Source organism: Calypte anna, chromosome 2 (assembly GCF_003957555.1).
Source record: "Calypte anna isolate BGI_N300 chromosome 2, bCalAnn1_v1.p, whole genome shotgun sequence".
NCBI lineage: Eukaryota > Metazoa > Chordata > Aves > Apodiformes > Trochilidae > Calypte > Calypte anna.
In genome coordinates, this window is record NC_044245.1 from 118081253 (window position 1) to 118092476 (window position 11224).

The following is an 11224-nucleotide window of genomic DNA, read 5'->3' on the forward strand; positions in this document are numbered from 1 at the left end:
ACAAAAACAACAAAAAAAAAAAAAGAAAAAAAAAAAAAAAAAAAAAAAAAAAAAGAAAGAAGTCCATGAGTCCATGGGGTATGGGGAAGAAAAATAAAAAAAATAGAAAATAGCCTGCTTCAACATGGATGAACTTTTAGTTCAACCCAGTCATCTCATTGAGGACGTCCCTAAGAACATATATATTATTCAGCTGATAGGCAGTAACTTGTTAAACTTCAGTAACTCTATTGCATTTGAACTAGTTATATGAACCCAAACTGCAGTTTCTATATACATCAGTTTTGGCTCTTGTTCTGTGAACAAGATTCCTATCCGGATAAGTCAACAGTAATTTCTAAGATCACAGAATAACAGCAGATATTACAATTCATTCTCCAGTCCCATGGGGAAACTAAGCATGGAGCTTCACAGCATCTACAAACAATACAGCCTGCAAACAGGTACAATTTCAATTCTTTCAACAGCAGCAAACCTGTCAAGAGAAAATCGTTTGTTAGGACCAGGTGAACGGTGTTTGCATTTGGCAGTCAATCCATCTGACTACAGCCACCAAACTGCTCAGCTTCTCTGCTTACTTTTGGCTCTGAATGCTTAAATAACAGATTGACTGAGCAAAGAGACTATTTGTAGTCTGCAGTGGGTCTGAACATCCCATGCCAGGCAATGAATGGGAAATAAAATTACTCTCTTTGCTGGACAGGTTGATTACAGAAGCAATATTGGTACCAAAGTTCACAATAAAATATAAATGTATAGATTATTATGCAAACTTGCTTCTTTTAAAGTGTCACTGTACCAAATTTAAAATATACAATATCCCTCAGGCACAAAACAACCATTCGGTGTTGCAGAGCTGTCTGTTCATGGCTTGCAAGTGCAAAATAACATAGCCTCCCATCTTGCTAGTTTAAGGACATGGGCTGACATCCTGTGTTTGATTTATATCAGTGGAAGACATCAGGTCAGGACTAGTTGGAGACAGATCCTTCTTCTTAACCAAGTTCCTAACTGATAACATGTAGTGAAATGAGGCAACAGGTGAGGCTCTGAGAGTCTCGAAGCCCGGACCTTGGGCATTGCAATACTGTGTCTTAGCCAGCTGCACCACCAGAGCCTCACCTTGTGGGTGATGAGCGCTAGTGATGCAACGAAGGTAATACAGTGCTCCAAGAGCAACTGGATCTCTATGCAGACATGCTCAGAACTGAGCTGAGGCCTCTGCTTCAGGACTCATCTTTTATTGGCCCCCTGGTCCTGCTCATGCACAGTGGGGGCCCACTCTAATTAGGCACAGGTGGGCTTGACACAAGCTCATGCTCGCTCCCTGGCAATTAGTGGCACCTGGTTGCCTCATTTCACTACAATAACACCTCATGGGCTGCCCCTTCTGTGGTGGGGAGCATTGACACAGCACTCTCAGCTGCTGCTCTTTGAGGGCACAACCTCTTGGCAGAGAAATGGTAACCATCAGTGGAAGGGGAAAGCTGTACCTTAGCTCAGGCTGGCTTAGCCTCATGAGCTGTAGCAGTTTCTGAGGTGAAGGCAGAAGAGCTACAAAGGCACCATCTTTTTAAGGTCACATTTTAGTTGTGACGGATTTGGTGCTTCACATGTACTTGCTAGTTCAGGGAACTACTGACACCCAATGTGCCTCAGCCTGGTCTATTCCAGGCCCAAAGAGAGGCAAGTGTTTAGCTGAAGGGTGACATGAGTTGATGTCTCTGATTTTCCTTCACTGTTTTGCATTTACAGCCAAGTTTTCCACTCAATGCTATGCTACAAATGCAATAAATCAGTACACTTGTCTTCCTTCCCCTGTTCCATAACACTGCTGCCATTTTTGGGCAACATCTGCTTTTCATTCCCAGCCCAATATTAATAAAGCAATAAGAAAAACAGGATGTGCATTAGGAGGCTAATGGGCTTTAGGTCCTTCTGGAGTGTAAGCACTGGGAAGCATAAAGAGAAAGGACAATTAACTTTGCTCCTCCAGGACCCTCACCAAGCTGGTTCCCTAATGAACTCCCAAGGGCAGCTCAGTGCTGGGAGACAGTAGGCTCATTATTTTTTACTTGGGGTGTCAGCATGCTTATAACAGCAGATTATAAATCAAAGAGCTCATTTAGTGCAAGAAGTGAGCTTAACCACACCCAGATACTATTCAGATCCACCTTTACGTTTGTCAGTCTCTAGGGAAGAGCTATCTAGAGTTTCATGAATGAAAACAGGAAACCATGAATGTGAGGAAGGTGCAAAGCAATAGGAGAATGGATGAGAAATATAGTCTCAAAAATAATGGTGAAGCTTAGGAGTGACAGCTGTCAGCATTAAATCTATACATAACTGAGAGGAAAGAACTGCCTTTTACCACTGAAGTTGTTCTCAGTTATATTCTATCCTGTCCCACACCTTCCCATCCATGATCTTCCCTCCATGATCTGCAGTGGGCCAAGGGGCAGTTGAGACCAATGGGTTCAGGTGTCCATCCAGTGGTCATCAGGCATGGAGAGGTGGTGAGGTAGGCCTGGCATCAGTACAGGTGGGCACCCAGTCAGAGCAGCAGGTGATAAGGCTGCCTGCAAAGGGTAGCACAGAGAAGTCTAACATGCCTTGCCCATCTCAGGGATGAATCTGGCACCATGGCTATAATCCCTCTTTGCTTGCCTAGCAGCAGGATAAAACCTATGACACCTTTAAGAATCATAGTAATGATTTTTTAGAACTTACTGTTTTGTTTTAGAAGATGCCAAGTCTCAGGAGGTAAGTTGTGTTGAATCTACTGGGAATAATTTTAACAGTTTTGTTCAAAATTAGACCTTCCTTCTCAAGTAAAAGCACTTATAAATGCTAAATGACAAACTAAGAGGCAAAGGCTCCAATTCCCAACCTTGCAACATGTCAGACTGTGCTAGGAATTTATCTAGTGGGGCAGAGGGGGTGAGCAAGATGCAGGAAGCTTTCAGAGTCAGCCAAGGACCTCTGTATCAACACACTCAGGTCTGAGGAGAGCTTGAGGGCTTCCTCCATCCCTCCACTGAGAAGAAGAGCAGACCCTTTCCTTTGCTCCAGGTCAAGGCTGGAGCCCAAGCTCTGGGCAGATTTGAGCCACAGATCATTCTGCAGCACAGTGTTGTTAAGTGCTGCATTCTAGTCCCAAGCATGGAATATGAAAAGGCAGATAATTCACCAGCTAATCATGAGAGGTATTTGTTTTCCAAGTTATTTACTAGTGAGATATACCAGATTATTAAACACCAGGATAATTTGTTAGGGATATCTACACGACTACCTAGCAGCAATAAGATGCCTTGAATGCAAAGGCACTTTTAGTGCTTATAATTGTTTCCTAAGCCTTCTGCCTCTGCTTCTAAGCCTTCTGTCACAGCAGCAAACACATTTAGAAGACATGAGATTCTCACACGGTCTACATGGGAGATAGCAAAGGGAGTTGTACTGTACTGTTCCATTTTACTCTTTATGTTCACATTTTTTACCCAGAAGTCCCAGTTCCTCCAATATGTCCGGCTTTTAAAATTATGTAAGTATTCACCTGAAACTATGGAAGCATCATCTGTACCCAGGATGAAAGCCATGGACAAAGACTTACCCAGATTTCCCTCTCATGTTCATTCACAGAGATCTCTTCCTCAGCATCGTCTTGATGTCACCTTTCTGTGGCCTTTAGGCAAGAATTCTATATTCATATATAAGCTAATGTATTTATATTTGGTTAATATATGCGTTATGACCCTAACCATCTCTAAGCGTTATTCTCTCTACACTTACATGCCTTTAAGTTTGCTAGTTTAAAATGTTAAGTGACAAAGTCACAATACTTTGAAATAATGGTTTGAATCTGTTTGGATTCTTTGCCCATACCCAAATTCAGAATTCCTTATTAAAAGAGAACATTTGCTCATTGTTCCCCACCACCCCCCCTCCACCACCCCATCCTGCCAGATCATTATTTTCTCTCAGGGGAAGCACTCTGGCAAAATCACAAAATATCAGTGCCACAATAAAAGAAACATGGAAGAATGCCACCAAGTAAAAATATCCTCTCTGAAAGTCAGTACACAGAAACATAAAAATGTCTGGGAACTCCTCATCTCAGTTACCACGACACAATGAGCTTTTAGTCTGCTGTGGGCCATAGTGTGCTCTGCACACAAACATCATCCACTGCAAAATGTAGGGGGCTTGGTACAAAACACAAAAAACTCCATAATATCTACCATTAAACAGAGAGCAAGAAAAAAAGATAAATTTCATTTCCAGATTCTAAGTAAATCTACTGTTTCTAGAGTAGATCTAGTGTTTCTAGAGGTAGGCACATCAAATGGTGAGACCCATGGTCCTTTCTGGAGCATCCTGTGTCTGAGTTGGTGCTCCCAGTCACCCTGGGAGTCAGCAATGTGCCACTTGGAAACAGCACTTGTGCCTTCACACAAGGGGAAAGAAAGTGCATTCAGAACCATTACCTTTAAATACAATCCATGAGCAGTTTAATCAGTGAATACCAATAAAGTAATTGAATAGCCATGAGGATAGAAGAAGGTAGCACACAGTGTGACCCAAGGAGTCACAAGACTACTCATGAAATACTTTGTTATGTAAATATGTTTTAACATAACTGGTTCCATAAATCTGAGATTATTACAAACATTCTTCAATTGCCAGTACAGAAAGCTCGCTTCCTCCTGGTCCAGTAGACCTAAAAAGCAAGAAAAAATGCTGAAATGAAGAAAATTACAGTCTGAGATAAAGCCAGAAGTCTTATACTCCCTACCTCTGGCATGGTAAAGCCATTTCAAAGCCCTGGGGTTACTGTACATTTCCAGTACTTAAACCAAATCCTCTACCTAGGATATGAAAACCAGAAAATAATTTGGTGAGTTCTTTAGAATTACCTGGTCTGAAGCAATACAGTGTAAAAAGCAGAGATAGAAAACAGTAGCCAGGGAAGCAGCTAGTAAATATGCACCAATGTTCAAAACAGATTTAGGCCAGGTATGAAAACAGGTTTTTTGTTTGTTTGTTTTTTAGGATTTTTATTTTGGCCAGCAGGGCATGTTTTACAGCCTTAGGGCCCATATACCAATAAAACTTGCATCTCTCTTAGAGGAATGCAGGCAAAATTGTCCTGAAGCTATGTATTTATTATAATAAAGCAGAAAAAAAGAATCCAAGGACATGCTCTAAGAGGAACCATATGCTGAAACATTGTTCACCTTTTATCCTTGAAAACATGGTTTTAATGTGGATATTCTGAAGTCATATTTCAGCAAGCAGTAGCCTCTGCAGCTGCTAACCCAAGAAAGCTTTCAGGCATAGTGGTTTTGGAGACTTAGATATGAAATCCTATGGTGAACTTCAGTTATTGCAGCCTCCTACTCCCTTTTAAAAGATCACTCTACTATTGCCCTGAATTCTCTGTGGCCCAAATTCCCATCCAAACTGTAGGACAAAGCATGTGTGTCCCTGAGTTCAGGAAAATGCCATTGGGTTTGTTCTACCCAGAAGGCTGAGATAAGCTTCCAGCTGCCACAAGGGTGAACACTGAATTTAATCCAATATCCATTGCTTGGGCTGAGCCTGGGGAAACAGAAATGAGAGGCAACAGAGCGGAGATGCACTTACCAATGGGGCTGGCAGGTCCTGTACACAGTGGGGGTTGGTGTTCTGGTGTTTCCTGGTGTCATCACAGACAAGTGGAGATCTATCAGGCTCTGAGGACACCCTCTCATAGACCAAAAAGCAAGCCAGACCCAGTGATTTTCTTGCCCTCAGTCTCCTACTGAGGTGCTACTGCTACCTCTTCGCTGTCAAGAAAAAGAGTGACTGTAGCAGCACTTCTTTTAAATGGTAATCATTTTGGTATCAGCTCACTCACCAGCCTGCACAGCTCTTTCACTAGAGCCACAGATGTCTGTAAGATGCTTCTCATCACGACATTTTGAGAAAGGCCCTGTCTTATTTTAGTGTTAGCTAGCAGGTTAAATCATAGGAGAAGATGGAGGATTTTCATTATAAGTATCACGTAGAACAGACCAAGGCATTGCCAGAAGTGAACTGCAAAGGGACTGAGGGACTGCAGTTTCTTCTGCAAATGCAGTTGCCACCCTGTTGTGGAGGGAGAAGGCTTTTTCTGCCCTCTTTGTCCACTCACCTCACCTGGAAACTGGATCCTGGCTTGGATACTGTGTAAAGGGAAACATTTCTTACCAAGAGGGTGGTGAAACACAGGAACAGGCTTCCCTGAGAGGTGGTCAATGTCCCAAGCCTGTCAGTGTTTAAGAGATATTTGGACAATGCCCTTAATGCATGCTTAACTTTTGGTCAACCTGAAGTGCAGAGAGTTGGACAAGATTATTTTTGATCCCTTCCAAGTAACTGTTCTATACTATTCTATTGTATTCTAAATGTTATTTTGTCTGTAATATCTGTAATCAATAATGCAACTTGCAAAAAGTTAGAGGTAGAGCAGTGTGTGAAACCAGAATGTTGACCAAAGGGCAGGAGCCAAGCCAGGCACTATAGTCTTTATTTCACTCAGATGGTAATCCTTTCTTATATATATATAAAGAAAAAAAAAGTTTTGTATTTAATTGTTAACTTATTATTCTATATCTGTGGGACCATTAAGACCTGGTAGTTGTGTAATGCTCAAGGACAAACTGTGGAGTGTGACCTCATGGATCTCATTGTCCAGCATCACTGGGACTGATGCTCCCATTTGCAGCAGAAGCAAACCTTGAATTTATTATTGTCTTTCTATTTCTTATTGTCTTTCTATTGTCTATCCTTTCCTGTGAGTGTTGTAAGACACTGGAATAGGTTGTCCAAGGAAGTTGTGGCTGCCCCCTCCCTGGAAGTGTTCAAGGACAGGTTGTATGTGGCCTTGAACAGTCTGGTCTAGCAGCAGGTCTCCCTGCCCATGCAAGGGGATTGGAACTGGGTGATCTTTAAGGTCCCTGCCAACCCCAACCATTCTATGATTGTATGAACATTACCTGTGGTGAAAGGAATTAAATAATTTTGCATATAACATTGCAGTGTAAAATGAATTCTAAATAGTTTTAAAAGTAAATCCTCTCCAGAATGATGCTTATAAAGTGCATTTCAATGCAGATGTTTTTTGTCTGTCATTGTTGTCCCTGCAGCTATTATTTTGCTTTTCATGCCATGATATTGCTGGATCTGAAATGTCAGAAAATGGATTTCCTATCTGTCACCTAAAGGACAAATTGCTCCCAATATGAGGACAAGACAAAGTAGGTAAAGCTGCAAGGGCAGTGCTAGCAGGCTTCTTAAAGTATTAAAGATTAGAAATTAGCAATTTCTAATTTCCATTTAGAAATACAAATGTTACTCAGGAAAGTGATACAGAAGACCAGGAAAGTGATACAGAAGACCAGTAAAAACGATTCTTACTTATGTGCATGCACCCAGGCACTAGCACACATGGATTACACTTATACTGGTAGTAAGTAAATGGAAAGAGTTAAACTGAAGACTGAAAAAAAGGTGTGAATTCAATAGAGTTGTTTAAAACCACTGAAGAAGGCAATGCGAGCTAGAGCAAGCATTTCAGTTCTCTCTCCCCTTTTATGGTGTCCAGCACCATAGCTCTTTTACTGCTCATCGTGTGAGTAGGAATTTCCATTGGCATGGGTTGTTTTGCGTTCTGTGGATTAGAAGATGGGAGCACTGGGGGGTTCAACAAGATTTTTCTAAATGTTAGCTACACCCAGGAGATTAAATGCTGTCCAAAGTCAAAAGGTAAAATTCTTGCTCCACAAAAGTCAATAGTAACGTTTCCATTGACAGGCAACTACTTTCCAGGTTATTGCCACCCTCAACCCACATACTGTCTTCTGTGAAACAAGGAACCTACATACACCTGAAACCTCTTTAGGCATGTCTTTGATTATACCTGTGGGATACTGAATGCCACAAGAGAAAAACAAAAGGAGAAAGGAGAACAGGCTGGAGAAGTCAGAGTGCCAGTCCCATCCTCTCAAACAGGATCTCCAGTTAGAGCCTATGAAGAAATTAGTGCCAGCAAAGAATTTAACCCAATGGTCTCAATCCATCAACCCCACTTGAATATGGTGATGCCTCACTATTCCCTGCTAGCAAGGGCCAGGGCACAGGGTGCCAATACCAAACCATGTGCTAAGGACCATTGAGGTTCCTGTCCCTCGTGGCAGGTCCCATGAGAAGGACAAGTGGTGGCAGATAGCTCCTATAGAAAAATCTATTTTCTAGTAGGACAGTGTTAAGAGGCCCTGTGCTGAGAAGTTTGACAGCCCTGACCCTCTGCCAATCTTGGGTCAGCAGTTATATTTCACCAACAAGCATATCATTTGAATGGGAAGAGAAAGGTGGCTTGGAAGAGAGAAGGATAAGAAGGATGGCTGGGAAGAAAAAAAAAAATTGCTTTTCCAATATCCAATTGTTTGAAGATGGTAAATGTTAGGTTTTTATGCAGTGTGTAGACTAAGCACTCATGCCATTCAGCAGTCCTTGGAAAGATTAAATCCTTAAATTCAATAGTATTTTGAAATGAGTAGTATTGTTCAGCATGGAAGGTAGAAAAAATCTGCCTCTCTGCATACAGACAACAAAAAGCCATTCACACTCAGCTACCTGAGGGGAGAAGTTTCACATGTTGGATCTTCAGACATAATTCAAACTACAGCCTTCAGATACAAATCAGTTCCTCTGAGTGCTGCTCTCTCAAGCTATTCTGTCACCATTTCCAATTTGTCACATCTTCTTGCATATTTCCTGCTTTCCTACCTTACACACATAAAAAGGGAGGACAAGAAAAGTCCCCAGCTTTCAAATACTCCTTCTTGGAAGACCAAGAACAATGTCATGTTAGAAGACACAATCCTATGCCCATTGTTCACAATCTCAATAACAACGTGCAGCATCAGCTCTAAAATGGCAAGGTCATTTGTGGGATTTCTATTTTGAGTAAAATGGCTCCTGCTGTTTCCATGGTTTCACCTGAAATATGTACTGAGTCTCACTGTTAAGAACCTTGACAACCAACCATTCTAACAAAACAAAACAAAAAAAAAAACCAAACAACAACAACAATAAAGCGCATCCTCTTCTACAGGTAGTTAATTTTAATTTGACAAACCAGTCCATATTTACCCAGGATAGGTTTATTGATCTCTACTTTGCATTTGTGAACACAAACAGAAGTTTGGATTATCCAATTTACTCTTCTTTTTGGCATATTCCACAATTATAGCTTTAATTATTTCTACAGCATAGACTGTTTCTGAAGGAGAAAGATTAGCTCCATTGTTCACTACATATAAGGAAATATCAGCTTTTTAAAACAAACTATTAGGAAAACATGATGGCTCTCAGTCATAATAAAAATGCAAACGGAACACAATACTCTTTGGAGAGAGATTTTAAAATGTTAGCATTGCTTTAGATTGTACTCTTTATGTTCACATTCCACTGTGGAAATACTGTTATTAGAACTGCTAAATTTTCCAGTTCAAAATAGTAATTTTTCCCATGGTTGCTGTTACTACTTAATAACTATTAATCAGAAACAGAACGCTGAAAGGAGACTGAAGAATTACTCAGATGAATAAATCAAGGAATATTTTCATGAATTTTAAAACCTCAAAATGCAAAATTAAAACTGTGGATACTGAAAGACAGAAGATTTCCATATTAAGGCCTTCAGCAAGTTCATACTGAGTTGCTTGTTTCAGAATATTCATCTTTGTAATATTAGTGGAATAAACACTGTCTTTTGTCACCAAAATGAGATTACAGAGATAGGATTCTACTGATTTAGATAAGATTGGAGCAGAAACCACATAGCAAGGAAGTCCTTTGTCTCATTAATTGGAAACCATTACAGCCCAGATTAAAGCATAATATAAAGTATAATGACCTGGGTTATTATTCAAATTTTTTTCTTCTCTTCTCTTCTCTTCTCTTCTCTTCTCTTCTCTTCTCTTCTCTTCTCTTCTCTTCTCTTCTCTTCTCTTCTCTTCTCTTCTCTTCTCTTTCTTTCTCATCTTTTCTTTCTTTAGCACATCTGTCTGTTGTGTCTCATTTGCTAGTTACTCTTTTGCAGCAGTAGAAGACACAGAAAATAGTACATAGTACATAGAGGAAAACCGTCATTTTGTCACTGGTAAGTTACAGCTTTGTGTTGTGGAAAGTCCGTTCATTTCTTCCTTATCATCCTAAGAGATTTTAAAAGCATGAATGAAATCCAACTCACTTAAATGTAGTTGTTTAATATGTGGCTACGCAAGCTGACTTAATGGGCGAGGCTGCATATTAAAAAAATACAGAGGCAAGGCAGTGGTTTTCTTCTAGATACCTTTTGCTTTTTACTTTATACACATACAGTGATGTCATGGTTTAACTCTGGGCTGGCAATTAACTGAATGCCAGATGCTCTCTATTAATCCCTCTTCCTTCCCTGAGAAAGAAAGGAGAGACAATAAGGGAGAGAGACTGATGGGTTTGAAACTAAACTACACATCTTTATTGAAACAGTAATGATAAAAAACAAAAAAATTGTGAAATATATACAAATATACAGAAAAATGATAACACATTCCTCTTCCCTTCCCCCAAGGCTAACATCACCAAGGCTGCAGGGCAGCCCTGGGAAAGTCCAGGCTGGACTCCTGGAGTCAGCAGCAGTCAGGAACTGGAGGCAGGAACACACAGATATGGGCTGGCACGGATCAGGACCACAGGCAGGTGAATGGATGGAATCCTTCCAGGATGCTGAATCAAAAGAGGGACAGGTGGAGAAGGGATGAAGAGAAGAGTAAAAGGTGAAGGTGAAGGTGAAGGTGAAGGTGAAGGTGAAGGTGAAGGTGAAGGTGAAGGTGAAGGTGAAGGTGAAGGTGAAGGTGAAGGGGTTTGACCCCTGTGATCCCTCAAATTTATACTGAATATCGCGTGTATGGTTGAATACTCTGTTTGCTCAATTTTGGTCATTTGTCTTGTCTGATTCTCCCTAAAGGAGGGTTTCAGGTGTGGCCTCTTTACTCCCTTTCTCTTTCTGGAGCATAAGATGTTCCTCAGAGCTGAGTAGTGTCCTTGGCTCTGCATACCATCCTCTAGCAGTAACTACAAACATTGAATGTTATCAGTCCTAGAAGCAGACACTGACTGAGAAACTTGCTGTTAATTTCAGCTACTTACGAGATAC